This window comes from Chiloscyllium plagiosum, unplaced genomic scaffold, assembly GCF_037043375.1.
Source record: "Chiloscyllium plagiosum isolate Xiang-an unplaced genomic scaffold, Cpla_swu_hap1 HiC_scaffold_19, whole genome shotgun sequence".
In the NCBI taxonomy this organism is placed as follows: domain Eukaryota; kingdom Metazoa; phylum Chordata; class Chondrichthyes; order Orectolobiformes; family Hemiscylliidae; genus Chiloscyllium; species Chiloscyllium plagiosum.
The window spans coordinates 51,367,163-51,382,359 of record NW_028270157.1 but is presented as its reverse complement, the minus strand read 5'-3'; the positions used below and the strand labels follow the sequence as shown (position 1 = coordinate 51,382,359).

General features: G+C 41.0%; 1 protein-coding gene across 2 annotated transcripts in view; it reads right to left on the bottom strand.

The window, feature by feature from the left end:
* LOC122546905 (uncharacterized) overlaps nt 1-15,197 on the bottom strand; it is a 459,670-nt gene that overhangs the window by 330,790 nt on the left and 113,683 nt on the right. The window contains exon 2 of one of the 2 annotated variants that reach the window (XR_015760453.1): nt 8,740-8,936. The gene's annotated coding sequence lies outside the window, so the exon portion shown is untranslated. The remainder of the gene's footprint in view (nt 1-8,739; nt 8,937-15,197) is intronic. The other variant, XM_087997353.1, reaches the window with a different exon arrangement.

Below are 15,197 nucleotides of genomic sequence, written 5' to 3'. Positions count from 1 at the left end.
CCAGATGTTCTTGCTGGGGGATTTGCTCAGGCTAATGATGGTGGTTTAATTTGGTTGGACAAAGGAACCAGAGTGTAACATTAGAAAGAAAAAACAAGGACAAACAAAAGGACTGGAAGGATCAGAGAATATTCAACTAAGTAGTAAGGCTTTAAGTGGAGTTAAGAGAACAGGGATTACAATAAGTTCTAAATTTGGTTTACAGTGCATATAAACAGGGAACATTGTTAATAAGGTTGATACACTGCAGACACAGATAGCAACTAGGGAATATGATACTGTATCAAAAACATGAACTTGGCAGGGCAGGACTGCATACTAAACATTCCTTGATACAGGATGTTCATAAAAGATGGAGAAGGAAACAAGGGAGGGTGGCAGTCTTGATTAAGGAAAATATTACAGTGAAGGTATGTCCTCGAGAGGTCAGGACTAAATCTATTAAGTTAGAATATTAAAAAAGTAAAGTACCATTATACTCATGGATGTAGTATAACTAACTAGTCGGTAGGATGAACAAATTTGCAAGGAAATAACTGAATTGCTAAACCAGGTTGTGGTTGTAAAGGGGGTTGCCGGGGGGGTGGGTAGTGGGGGGTGGTAGACTTTACTATCCCGATCTGCATTAGGATAATTAATAGTGTAAAGGACAATGAGGGACAAGAGTTTCTGAAGTACATTCAGGAGAATTTTCTATATCACGTATGTTCCTGGCCCAATGAAAGTGGGATTATTGGGTCTTGTTCTTGGGCATAAATTGGATAAAGTGGGACAGTGATTGTGTTATACTAATGTTTAAGTTAGCTATACAAAAGGAGAAATGCCAAGATGTTGGTAGAGATCAATAACGTGATTTCTTTTTGAATCCAAAAACCTAGATATTTACTAAGAGAGTGAAGCCACAAGGTTCACGGTTTAAGTCAAAAGAATTTTTAAAAAACAATAAAAACATTCATAAATCTATCTTGAAAGGTCAGTTTAACTTTGATTTTAGTAAGAAAGTAAAATAAGCACAATTACTTGGTTTCTGAACTGAACTTCCTAACTCACTCATCTGACTTACATTTCCAAAACTGAAGTAAGATACTTATCAAAATTTTAAGGTGTAACCAGTTAGTCTGAATATGGCTTTGAAGATTCATATAACGCTTAAGAGTGAGCCTCCTACTTACTTTCAGCAAAGTTTTCCTTAAAATAATCTCCAATCACCGCATACTTATAAACTCCCAGACTCCTTAAAATGTAGCTACCTTAGAACAGATCTCTCTTGGTGCTAATTTTCTTAAACTCTGGGTTCTTGATTATCTTGAACTCTCTCTCATTTTTGTGGCTATCCCAGAAGAATAATTCACTATTAAGATTCCTTCAGTTAATAAGACATTTAAACTCTTAGATAGCACACTGAATTTCAAATAAACTCTGCTTGAAAGAGGTATTCCTTACTCTGCAGACAAATTGCTTTACATGCAAATCAGAGTCTAGATTAGAGTGATGCTGGAAAAGCACAGCAGGTCAGGTAGCATCCGAGGAGCAGTGATTCCTGATGAAGGCTTTTTGCCAAAACATCGATTTTCCTGCTCCTCTAATCTAGACTCTGATTTCCAGCATCTGCAGTGCTTAAATGCAAAACAACTTGCTTGAAACAAAACCGCACACACACACAAATTATCTACTCATGCCTATAATGATTCTTTTGTTGAGCACTTTTCAGTCCTTTATCTCACAGGCAACTTGATCAGATGATCAGTTACTGGAAGCCAAGTACTTTATCAGAAAATATCTCAGAGAAACTGTGATTTTAAAGGGACTAAAACCCCAACATAAGTGTTTTTTTCTCTAAAACTAAACTGACTAATCCATATCACCTCTCAAAAATAAAACAAAGGTCTCATTGAAGTAAGGATTTTCACAATCTTTTAAAAAGCTACCAACATTTCAACATTAAAAACACTTTACCTACTAATTTCTGCATCCACTACCATGATAAATGTCTAACATCTTGCATTTGTAGATTTTTTTTTCAAAAGATGGTAGAATATAGACAAAGAGAATTTAATCAAAAGCCTTTCACACAGAGGTAATATTTATAAGTCTGAGATTTTAAATGAATGGTCAATTTATGGATAGTGTCTGCAATTATTTTGCTCCTTCCTGTAATATGAGCAATTTATAAAGAAAAGTATTACAACATCAGACTCCAATGAAACAAACAGAGACTCTTGTTGAGACTTTTTTTTCTAAAAAAAACACTGCTAATTTTGGCTCATGTAGATCACAATCTTTCTGGAATCCTACATATCAAACAAGGCGCAACATTTTCTTGTTACCTGCAGAATACTTTTGTTGACAAAGATTAAATTTTCTCAAGAAATTAGTGACTGGAAGTTCTATGTTATCAGAATCATCTTGTAAAGATATAACTTACATGTCTACATCATAAGCATCAATTGTTATTTTGACTAGTTTATTGACATTATTGTCATCCATTTATCACATGCACCCAATATTTCTTTTTATATAAATTGTCCCACATTTGGTTAGTTAGGAGGCCGTTAGACCACTTCCATTAGTGACTGCTTTAACCTACTATTTCTCATTTCCACACAAATGACTCCACAATCTGATCTCTTGAATCAAGGTCAGCTCTAAATGTCAACCTTAATTAAAGGTGCTATCCCTGTCATCCTGAAGCTGTGTCTCCATAATGGCTATTAGATCTTATTACATGACTTTAATGTGTGACATCAATTCACTTAGTCTGTTATGAATGCAACATGCATTCAGATATACTGTTCTGTTTTGTCTTTTTGTTATCTTTGTAACATCTAGTCATAATTGTTGATATGTTCCGAGGCTTTTTTCTCCCTGCCTCTTCCTGACAGTCTCTGAATCCTTGCTTTTCATTTTATTATTTCTGCTTTTTGCCAGACCTCGTCTTTCCACATTTGATCCCTTGACCTCTCTATTTAGTTCAGAACCCTCCTTGTATACTTCGCTATACAATTTGCAAGAACATTGTCATCAATATAAGTTCAGATCAAGACCTTACCAATGGTTCATCCCCATTTTGTCCAATACTGGTGCCAGTGGCCTACAAATTAGAACCCACTTTTCCCACATCAGTTTTTGACCTACGTATTCATCTCTATAATTTTAGGTATCCCATGAAAATTTGCATGTGTCTAAGATAATAACCCAAAGATTATAACTTCGGAGGCTCTGCTTTTCTATTAATGCCTAGCTCTCCACAGTCGCTGTGCAGAACCTCTCTTCTTGATCTACCAATGTCTGTGGTACCTAGATAGAACACAGCAACTGGATCCCGTCCCCCCACTGCAAGTTTCTTTCCAATCCTGAGCAGAAGTCTCAAACAGTGGTCATCTTCACTCTTAACTTTACAGAAGATTGTGTTAATCTACCTCATTATACTATCATCTACTACTACTACATTCCTTGTTGTTCACTGCACTTGAATGGCCTCCTGTTCCAGAATGCCATGGTCAATTTCCATATACATACATATAGATTAACTACCTCAAATTCAAGGACAGGATGGTGTGACTACAAGCAAGGCAGGTAGAGGCAGTTAGAGGGAAAAATAGAAACTATAATTTCTCTCCAGAAATGCTGCCAGACCTGCTGAGTTTTCCAATAGTTTCTATTTTTTTCTCTGACTTACAGCAGCTGCTGTTCTTTGGGTTTTTATTTAGTGCTGAACCAGACCTTGTCTAACAGAGTTGAGATCCTTACTGCCTGTGTGGAGGAGAGCGGGAGCTGTATGGTAGATGAGCGAACTGAGCAGAGCACTGTGGTACAGTGAGTCATTCAAGAGGGGTGTGAAGAAATAAATGTAGTTGTAATTGGAGAGAGTACAGTCAGGGGAATTAGACACTGTTCTGTGGCCAGGCTCAAAAGTCTCAAAGGCTGTGTTTTCTGCTTGGTGCCTGGATTCAGGATATCTTATCTGGGCTGCAGAGGAACTTAAAGTGGGAAGGGAAAGATTCAGCTGTCATGGTCCACGAGGGTATCAACAATATAGATAGAAAAAAGAAAGGAGATTTTGTTAAAGGAATATGAGCAGCTAGGGGTTAAATTAAAAAGTAGAACTAAAAATGTAATAATCTCCAGAGCCATGAAGCACAAGGTCTATGAGATAAAAGAGGGAAATATATGGCTCAAAGCTCCTTGAAAGTAGAGTCGCAGGTAGATAGGATAGTGAAGAAGGCGTTTGGTATGCTTTCCTTTATTGGTCAGAGTACTGAGTACAGGAGTTGGGAGGTCATGTTGCAGCTGTACAGGACATTGGTTAGGCCACTGTTGGAATATTGTGTGCAATCCTGGTCTCCTTCCTATCAGAAAGATGTTGTGAAACTTGAAAGGGTTCAGAAAAGATTTACAAGGATGTTGCCAGTGTTGGAGGATTTGAACTATAGGGAGAGGCTGAACAGGCTGGGGCTGTTTTCCCTGGAGCGTCGGAGGCTGAGGGCTGACTTTATAAAGGTTTACAAAATTATGAGGGGCATGGATAGGATAAATAGACAAAGTCTTTTCCCTGGGATGGGGGAGTCCAGAACTAGAGGGTATAGGTTTAGGCTGAGAGGGGAAAGCTATAAAAGAGACCTAAGGGGCAACGTTTTCATGCAGAGGGTGGTACGTGTATGGAATGAGGATGTGGTGGAGGCTGGTACAATTGCAACATTTAAGAGGCATTTGGATAGGTATATGAATAGGAAGGGTTTGGAGGGATATGGGCCGGATGCTGGCAGGTGGGACTAGATTGGGTTGGGATATCTGGTCGGCATGGACGGGTTGGACCGAAGGGTCTGTTTCCATGCTGTACATCTCTATGACTCTATGACTCTAAATATTTATATGAGAGAAACGGGTTTTGACTCATGGGACATTGACACCAGTAGTGGCGAAAGAAGGATGGTATGTACCTGAATCATGCTGGGGCCAGGCTCCTGGCAAATTGCAAAATTGGGACTTTAAGTAGGGCTTTAAACTAAATAGTAGGATGTGGTTTCAGTTGCATGGGAAATTATGGGAAAAGGTTAAAGGGGGAAGAATTCAGGGGAGGTTATTAATGTTTCCAGAACAGGTAATAGGACACAGATTGTGGGAAGGGTCAAGAATCTAACTTCAGGCCCAACAGATAAGGGGACAACTATGAGAAGAGGGCCAACCAACACAGGACTGAGGATGGTGTACTTCATGCAGTATACAAAACAAGGCAAATGAACTTTTAGACAGATTAAAATTGGCAGATACGATGTTGTGGGTATCACAGGGGATCAGGGTTGGGAACTAAATATCCAAGGATACATCTTATCGAAAGGATAGACAGATGGGCAAATGAGGCAGGGTTGCTTTGTTAGTAAGATATAAAATTAAATCAACAGCAAGAAGTGATATAGAGTCAGAAGGCATAGAATCTGTGTGGTTAGAGTTGAGGAACTGCTAAGAAAAAAAAAGAGACCCTAATGGGAGTTATGTATAGCTCTCCCAGCAGTAGTCAGGATGTGGGGCAGAAAATAAAAAAGGCATGCGGGAATAATCGTGGGGACTTCAATAAGCAGATGGATTAGGAAAATCAGGTTGGTTGCAGATTCCAGGAAAAGGAATTTGTGGACTGTCTTTGAGATTTTTTTTGGAGCAGGTTGTGGTACAACCCACTAGGGAATAGGCAGTTCTGGATTTGGATGTGTAATAAGGCAGACTTGATTAGGGAACCTAAGCTGAAGGAAACCCTTAGGGTCATTACCAAAAACGACAGAAATCACCTTGCAGTTTGACAGGGAGAAGCTTAGATCAGAGGTAACAGTATTGCAATGGAGTGAAGGTGACTACAGGGACATGAGGGGGGAGCTAGCCAGGGTTGTTTGGAAGGGGAGACTTACAAGGAAGAAGGTGGAGGAGCAATAGCTGGGGGTAATTTGGGAGACACAGCAGAAATTCATTCCAAGGAAGAAGAAACATACTAAGGGAGGATAAGGCAACCATGGAAGGGGAAGTCAGGGACAGCATAAAAGCAAAAGAAAAAGCATGCAGTGTGAAAAAGATTAGTGGGAAGCCATAGATTGGGAAGCTTTTAAAAACCAGAAGAGGAAAACTAAAGAAGCAATAAGGTGGAGAAGATGAAATATGAGAGTAAGCTAGCTAGTAATATAAATCAAGACTGCAAGAGTTTCTTTTAGATATATAACAAGTAAGAGAGAGACAAGAGTGGACAATGGACCACTGGAAAATAAGGCTGGAGAAGTAGAAATGGGCAACAAATAAATGGCAGAGTAACTGAATAGGTACTGTGAGCCAGCTTTCAGAATGGAAAACACCAGTAGCATTCGAAAACTTCATGAGTGTAGGGATGAGGGAGGGGTGAGTGTAGCAGCCATCATAACAGAGAAGGTACCAAGAAGCTGAAAGGGCTGAACGTGGATACATCACTTGGATCAAATGGGCTACACCCAAGGGTTCTGAAGGAAATAGGTGAGGAGATTGTGGAGGCATAGGTGTTGATCTTTCAGGAATCACTGGAGTCAGAGAGGGTCCCAGAGGACTGGAAAATTATGAATGTAAAATCCTGATTAAAAAAGGATGCAGGTAGAAGACAGGAAATTATAGGCTGGTTAGCCTGACCGCAAGTGTTGGTAAGATTTTAGAATCCATTACAGTCATTTCTGCTGTAACACTGGTTTCTTCAACACAAGTTGGCTTTAACACCATTGAAGAATTTAGACTGATATTTGTAGAACACAAAATTTCCTTACCTATATTTGCTATAACACAATTCCGGCCCTTTTCGTTTAAATGGCAATACTATCCTTAATACAGAACAGGCTGTATTAAGGATAGTATTGTGGAATAATTGGAAGTGCATGATAAGCTCGGGCTGACTCAACATGGCTTCGTCAAGGGGACATGATGCTTGACATATCTGTTAGAATTCTTTGAGGAGGTAATGAGCAAGTTAGACAAAAGAGATCACAAATAGATGGGATCTATTTGGATTCCAGAAGGCCTTTGACAAGGTGCCACACAGGAGGCTGCGAAATAAAATAAGGGCCCATGTTGTTAGGGGCAAAGTACTGGCTAGACTGGCAGAAGGCAGAGAGATGTGATAAATGGGCATTATAGGATGACAGCCAGTGACTAGTGGAGTTCTGCAGGGGTCTGTGTTGAGAACACAACTAGTCATGTTATACATTAGCATTCTAGACGAAGGAACTGAGGACAATGTTGCTAAGTTTACAGATGACACAAAGATGGGTGGACGGATGGTAGTGTTGAGGAAACAGGGAGGCTGCAGAAGGACTTGGACAGGCTGGAAGAGTGAGCAAAGAAGTGACAAATGGAAATACAATGCAGGAACGTAAGAGGTTATATACATTGTAAGGAAGAGTAGAGGAGTAAACTGATTTCTAAATGGGGAAGGGCTTCAGAAATCTGAAGCACAAAGTGGCTTGGGGGTTCTAGATCATGATTCTCTTAAGGTTAACACGCAGGTTCAGTTGGCAGCCAGGAAGGCAAATGCAATGTTAGCATTCATTTCAGGAGGACCAGAGTACAAGAGCCAGGATGTATTGTTGAGGCTGTATAATGATTTAGTCAGACAGCATGTGGAATACTGTGAGCAGTTTTGGGCCCTGTAACTAATGTGCTGGCCTTGGAGAGAGTCCAGAGAAGTTTTACAAGAATGGTCCTGGAGATGAAGGGCTTGTCATATGAGGAGCGGTTGAGGACTCTGGGTCTGTATTCAATGGAGTTTAGAAGATGAGGAGCATCTGACTGAAACTTACAGAATGCTGAGAGGCCTGGATAGAGTGGACATGGAGAAGATTTTCCACTAGTAGAAGAGACTAGGATCCAAGGACACAGCCTCAGAATGAGGGGTTGACCTTTTAGCACTGAGATGAGGAGGAATTTCTTCAGCCAGAGGGTGATAAATCTGTCACAGAAGGTTCTGGAGGCCAAGACATTGACTGCATTTAAGACAGAGATAGATAGGTTCTTGATTAGTAAGAGAGTCAACGGTTACAAGGAGAAGGCAGGTGAATGAGGTTGAAAAACATATCAGCTATGATCAACTCACAGAGCAGACTCGACTTGTTCGATATCTTATTGTCTTACGGACCCAATCTGCAGCCCCTGCACTCAACTAAACAGACCAAGAGAACCCCAAATCTATTGGACAATTGCAGTCAGTCCTCCATTCTGCCTCAGCAGAATCAGAACACCTATCCTCCAGCTCAAACTCTGAGCCAACCTGCTCAAACCTCACTTACTGCAGAGATGGTTGCCCTGGATCCAGGAGCTCCCACATGCTACAACATTGATGCATCACCTGAATTGCCACTCATCATGAATTTTAATTATTTTTCACTTTGTTATTTCCCTTTTATATATTTCATTAACTTAACCATCAACTTGTATACAGAGTTATCATTTATGAATAGAAAGGACCTTGAGTACTCAGCAAACAGCTATTTCCTTTCTCTGTAGTAGAGCAAGAACCAATTCCAATCAGCTCCAATGAATCTAGTTCCGTTTTTCACAAAACATAAAGCTGAAAGAACTGCAGTTGCTGGAAATCAGAAACAATCAAAACAGTTCTGAAAAGATGTCACTGGACCTAAAACATTAAGTCTTATTTCTCTCCACAGATGCTACCAGACCTGCTGAGTTTCCCAGAAATTTCTACTTTTGTTTCTGTCTGACCAACTGTTTCCAGGTCCTTACCTGTTGTTCTCAGATGTTGACTAATTTGCTATTTCAGGTGCTCACCTTGTATACTCTTCTTGGTGATGGTGACTGCCTGTCTCCGGCTCCTCACTTTATTTGCTCCTCTCTGTGCATGGTTCACAAAGATAGGTTGCCATTTAAATCATGAGCTGCCTCCACTCAAGTCAGGTTATGTTAACCCAGGAGTGTGATACCTAAAGAAAACAGTATAGACCTGGTAAGATATAATCTGAATGACATATATTTCTGTCAATAGCCAGAGTATCTCTGCGAAAATCTAAGGTACCTCTTTGGACGTGGTCATAGGATACTTTTGGGGTCACAGAGTCATAGAGACGGAGACATCCTTGATCCATCATGTTTGTGCCTATCATCAAACATCAGCTTGTTCTAATCCTGTTTACCAGCACTTGGTGTGTAGCCTTGAATGATATGTCATTTCAAATGCTCATCTAATTGGTTCTTAAATGGCTGGAGTGTTCCCATCTCTACCACACTTCCAGGCAGTGAGTTTCAGATATCCACAATCCTCTGGGTGAAAATGTTTTTCCTCAAATTCCCTCTAAATCTCCTGCTCCCTTCCTTACAATGGTGCCCTATGATTATTGACCCAATTACTAAGGGGAAAAAGTTAACCATATCCATCCTGTTCATGCCCCTCAGAACTTTGTACACCTCAATTAGATTTCCTTTCAGTCTTCTCTGCTCGAAGGAAAATATTCTCATCCAACCATTCTCCCTTCAGTTCTGAATCATTCAGTCCAGGCAACATCCTGGTGAATTTCTTCTGCATCCTCTCTAGTACAATCATATCCTTCAATTAGTGTGGCAACTAAAGCTGCACACAATACTCCAGTTGTGACCTAACAAACATTATATACACTCTATCATAATCTTCTCACTCCTGTATTCAGTGCCTTGACTAATAAATTTGATTATCCTAAACACCTTCTTATCTACCTGTTATCTACCTGCTTTGCAGCCTTCAAGGATCTATGGACATATAGACTGAGTTTCCTCTTATCCTCTGTACTGCCAACAGTCCTTTCATTCAATATGATAGGAACAAATTATTGCAGATGCTGGAATCTGTCCTGAAAACAACAAATGCTGGAGATCACAGCAGGTCAGATAGCATCCATGGAGAGAGAGCAAGGTAACATTTCAAGTCTAGATGACTCTTCATCAGAGCTCTGATCTGCTGTGATTTCCAGCATTTGTTGTTTCGTTTCACTCAATATTTACTCTCAAAATGCATCACCTCACACTTTTCAGGATTAAATTCCATTTGCCATCTTTCAGCCTATCCATACCATCTATATTATTAAGTAGATGGGGTAGATCAGATGCTTTTTGGAATTTTATATTAGATTCCCTACAGTATGGAAACAGGCCCTTCAGCCCAAAAGTCCACACCGACCCTCCGAAGAGTAACCCACCCAGCCCCATTCCCCTACCCTGTATTTACCCTTGACTAATGCACCTAACACTATGGACAATTTAGCATGGCCAATTCACCTGACCTGCACATCTTTGGATTGTGGGAAGAAACTGGAGCACCCAGAGTAAACACATGCAGACATGGGGAGAATGTGCAAACTCCACACAGACAGTCACCTGAGGCGAGAATCGAACCCAGGTCCCTGGTGCTGTGAGGCAGCACTGAGCCAGCGTGCTGCCCCGATGTTAAAAGTGGGCATGAGTTGCATGAAAAAGTGGATAAACCTGTTAACTGTCAAGCTTACTGGAAGTGTAGCAGTCAAAATCAACTGACAAAACTGTCAAAAACAACTCAGATGGACTTGTCAAGGCAGCTTGTGAAAAGTGTCATTTGCAAGTTCTGCTTTTTAAATCTTCGGCAGAAAAAAATGTCATTACTTATTAGTTCATGGTGTCTATTACTATTAACCGGAGGGCTTCCATTACTGGATTACTGCTGCCTGACTGATTTCACACATTCATTATTATAGTAGGGTATTTGCTAGTTCACAGTTTGATTGATAGTTGCAAGTGGTTATGCAGATTCTTCAAAGTGCAACTATGAATTCCAGTGCTTGTTGTTTGACTTAAAGTGAAATATCAGTTTGTTAGAATGCTTTATATAGTTGAAGAAAAGTAAATGTAAAAATTCATTTTTACCTGAATAAGGGTTTTATTTATGTAGTGTGATCTGTAATTGACATTTAGAACTTTATTTAATATCATTTCCACATAGATTTTGAGGTCTGCCCATGGTGGATACTGACTGAGTTAGCATGTTAGAGCAAATGGTGGTGGTAGGGCATGAGTTGAAACCAAGTTGGCATGAAGGGTACAAAGAATGGGCAGGGATTGACATGGAAGGTTCTGATGGGGCTTGACATTGTTGATGTTGAGAAGATATTTTCACTAGTCTGAAAGTTTCAAATTCTGAGACATAATATAAGGACACTCATTTAAAACTGAAATGCAAGGAAATTCTTCTTCCAGAAGGTAGCGAATATCTAGAATTATCTGCCCTAGAGAGATGTGGAGATTAGATCACCAGAAGTATTTAAAAAGAGGACATGGATAACTTTTTGAAGGCTATGAAGAGCTAGCATAAAAGAGAAATTAAGCCTGGGCCAGCTCAGCTATGATCTTATTGAAGGACAGGGCAGGCTTTATTCTATAAATATGGAATAAATCTTCAATAGAATTACACACATGAAGTCCAGACTAGTTATAGCTTTCAGATAAAGAGGGGAAGGCCAGGATTAAATAGAACTAGGGTCTAGGCAAAAGTGAGTACTGCAGATGCTGGAAACCAGAGTCTAGATTAGAGTGGTGCTGGAAAAGCACAGCAGGTCAGGCAGCATCTGAGGGGCAGGAAAATTGACGTTTCGGGCAAAAGCCCTTCATCAGGAATGGAGCTCCATTCGTCGAAACGTCAATTTTCCTGCTCTGTGGATGCTGCCTGAGCTGCTGTGCTTTTCCAGCACCACTCTAATCCAGGACTAGGGTTTGTCAACATAATACATTCCCTTTCTAAAGTCAAACAAACATTCTTTCTTTTATATTTCAATTCTGGTAAAACCTGTTAACTTACACACCCCAGTAATTTAATTGTAGGACAGTGAACCCAAGGGACAACTGCCAGGAAAAACAACTGATGCACTGACTCTACCTAGAACCATGAAAAGACAAAAAGCACAGTGTTGACTTCCTTTATAACAGCACATATGCAGCCAAAAGATGTAAGGAACAAATTCTCTCCAAAGCTTTCGGGTCTCACAAAATGGAAAGTTCACCTCAACAGTACCAAATGTTAGTTTTTTCTCTTCATTCTTTTAGAGTGGGACTCTATTATGTTGATAGCCTGGTTCTGTTTTAGTCTGGCTTTCTGCTCTTCAGCTGAAAACTACAGTTAGGCTGACCTCCATGGATAGAATCTTACAGGGCACTGAACAATATAAGCTCTGGTAGTATTATGACAGAATCGTACCAGAAGTCCATCATGCCAATCTCAATGTCAGGGGCAGCCCACTGTACCTTTTGTGCATTTGCTTGACAGAGAGGTCACTTTCTTGCTAGGCAGAGCAACTTGCCGATTAAGGGGAATTATTGCTATTCATATGCCTTAATAACAGCTCAACTCTCTTCCTGTCATACCAAACAAGATAAAAGTCAAGAATTCACAACATGGCAGTCAGAGTGACAACTTCAGCTTGCCACTGGCTGTGAACAGCCTCAATGATGCTTAGCACCAAACAGCATTTCAGGACACAATCCACAGGAACGAGCTACATACATCTCTCATACAGGGACATTAGCATCTGACTTTTGCAAACCTGTCATGAACCTCATGAAACCACTCTGATCCACTTGCAAGTCACTCAGGAAGTAAGCAGGGCACACCAGAGACTTGCATTGAAAGGCTATTGTCAGGGTTCTTCATGCACAGGGACAAGCACCCATCTCAGACAGAACTAGACTGCATCTCAGGTCTACTGGCTTGGTTTCGCTGTGCTTACCCACATGCTCACAGCATCCTTGCATTGGTCGTGTTATTAGTATGTTGGTATTTCAGCCAAAGTCTAAAGCTATCAATATTGTGGTACTGATGTGTTCTTTTGCATAGATACAGGCTGCATGTCAGTGGGAATCTGTCCCAGGGAGAGGTGGAGGAGGGAAAGGGCATCTTGCTCAATGGCACAGGGAAACATCAATCTGACACTTGCAGCACATGCCAGCTACCTGCGTAACAATCACAATGTACTTGTACATAAACAAGTGGCGAACTTTGGAAATTAGTGGAGGCTACTCGTCAGTCCAGCCAAGGCAACGGCTGCTGTCAGTCAGGGGGTCGTGGTACACACATTCCAGGGCCTTAGCCCACAGTGATACATCTGCTCAAACTGGGCATAGTCAGGGATATATCTGATTACAATCCAGAAAATTGGTAACAATCAGTACTGCCTTGCCTTCATAAGCAGTCAGGGGAACCGTCAGTTAGGGAGCAGCAAACACAGCGCTCAAGGTTCTGTCAGTCTTGTCTCGGGGCATTTTCAAAGTATTCAAATTCTGTGATGAATACAGTGCTGAGGTCCTTGCATTGATCATTGAGGAGGGTGAGAGGGAGGCCTGTAGGGATATCACTGTCAAAAGGGATGGTAGGGTCAAGGGTTGGGAGGAAGCAGAGTCATGTGTAAAGTTGGGGACAAGGATGGTGATGGGAGACAACTGAAGGTGAAAAGGGAATTGGTGGAACAGCACCAGAGGGCATGATAGGCTGTAGGAAGGGTGCATGAAATGCATTTGCAATCATTTCTTTGACTATTTGCAATGCACGTCAAGTGAACATGCTTAGCTTCAAACATTGACTAAGGCAAATTGCACCATCAATTGGTCTTTGCAGATCTAACATTGGCATCTCAGTGATGCAGAAGTTGGCAACAAAATGACTTTAAAAAGAGGCTAATTTTGGCTAAAAGCATTCCACCACTTGTGACTTTCCAAGGTTGCTGTGGGATGAAGGGAAGATCATTTTGTTATATGTCATGTAAGTACGATGATGAACTCAATTGAATGCAATGATAAGTTGAATGATTGAGATGGACCTGGGAAGGGAAGGGGATCAGAGAACAACAGGCACTTTCTTTTTGATTGTTTTATGTTAGTCACTCAGCTAGTGCAGCTGTTGAATATGTGATTCTGTGCTTATTGTCACCTAAAGGCCCCTGCAAGAAAAGTTGAGACAGTGTATGCTGCATCATCCTGGTGCACTATGCTCTGCACAATTGGAATAGGCAACAAGAATATGTGCTAAGAACCTGGAAGAAGGGTAGCAGTCTTCCACAGAAGTGGACAAGGAGATGTGTATTTTAGAGCTCAACTGTGTTGGTGATTGTAAGCTGGAGAGGACCTGATTGATACCTAGATGAGAGACCATTGTGGACATAGAATAGTTGTTGATCAAGATGTTAGAATTTGGTTTGCACTTTGGAATGAACTTCAGCCTCCATTTATTTTATTCTTGTGCACTTTTATTGGCTGTGAATAAAATTTCATGTTTGAATTGTCCAGTTGCTTGCCTCTATGTGATGTTCCCCTTTTGGTCTACAGTGGATAGTGGGGAGATTAGATTAGATTAGATTCCCTACAGTGTGGAAACAGGCCGTTTGGCCCAACCAGTCCACACCGATTGGAGTCGAACCTAGGACCCTTGGTGCTGTGAGGCAGCAGTGCTAACCACTGAGCCATCATGCCGCCCGGTGGCTTAGAGTAGCAGTGACTTAGGGTGTTTACAAGGGATGTAGTTAAGGACAGATAAATTGCGTGGCCTAACAACTAAACAGCAACTAAGGTGGAAAATACCATTATTTGTGTCAGGGTATGTCAGCAATATCAAGAGTGTGATGCTGGAAAAGCACAGCAGGTCAGGCAGCATCGAAGGAGCAGGAGAATCAATGTTTCAGACATAAGTCCTTCCTCAGGAATTCCTGATTCCTGATGAAAGACTTATGCTCGCAACGTCAGATTTTCCTGCTCCTTCGATGCCTGATCTGCTGTGCTTTTCCAGCACCACACTCTAGACTCTGATCTCCAGCATCTGCAATCCTCACTTTCTCCTATGTCAGCAATATGTGCCATAAGCACTGTGGCTTTGTGGTTGCTGCGCCATTAAATTGTCAGTGATGGGCAATGGCAGATTGCCAGTGTTCGGCAGGGTGTTCAGTGCTTTTTAAATATGATGCAGGCACAAAGGATGCAGTCTTTCAATAGATATCCGCTGAGTGATAAGTTGTTCTGAGAACAGCACGTATTAAGATGGAGATGGAATCGTGTGAGTGGGATGCAACAGGCATAAAGTAGATAATTAAATGAGACGAGTTTAGTTAGGTCTTGCTAGGCCTTGCAGTGAAAACGCCTCCAAAAACAATTTAATGTACTGTAGTTGGCACTTCACCAAAAAAAGTAAGATTCGGCCCTTTAAT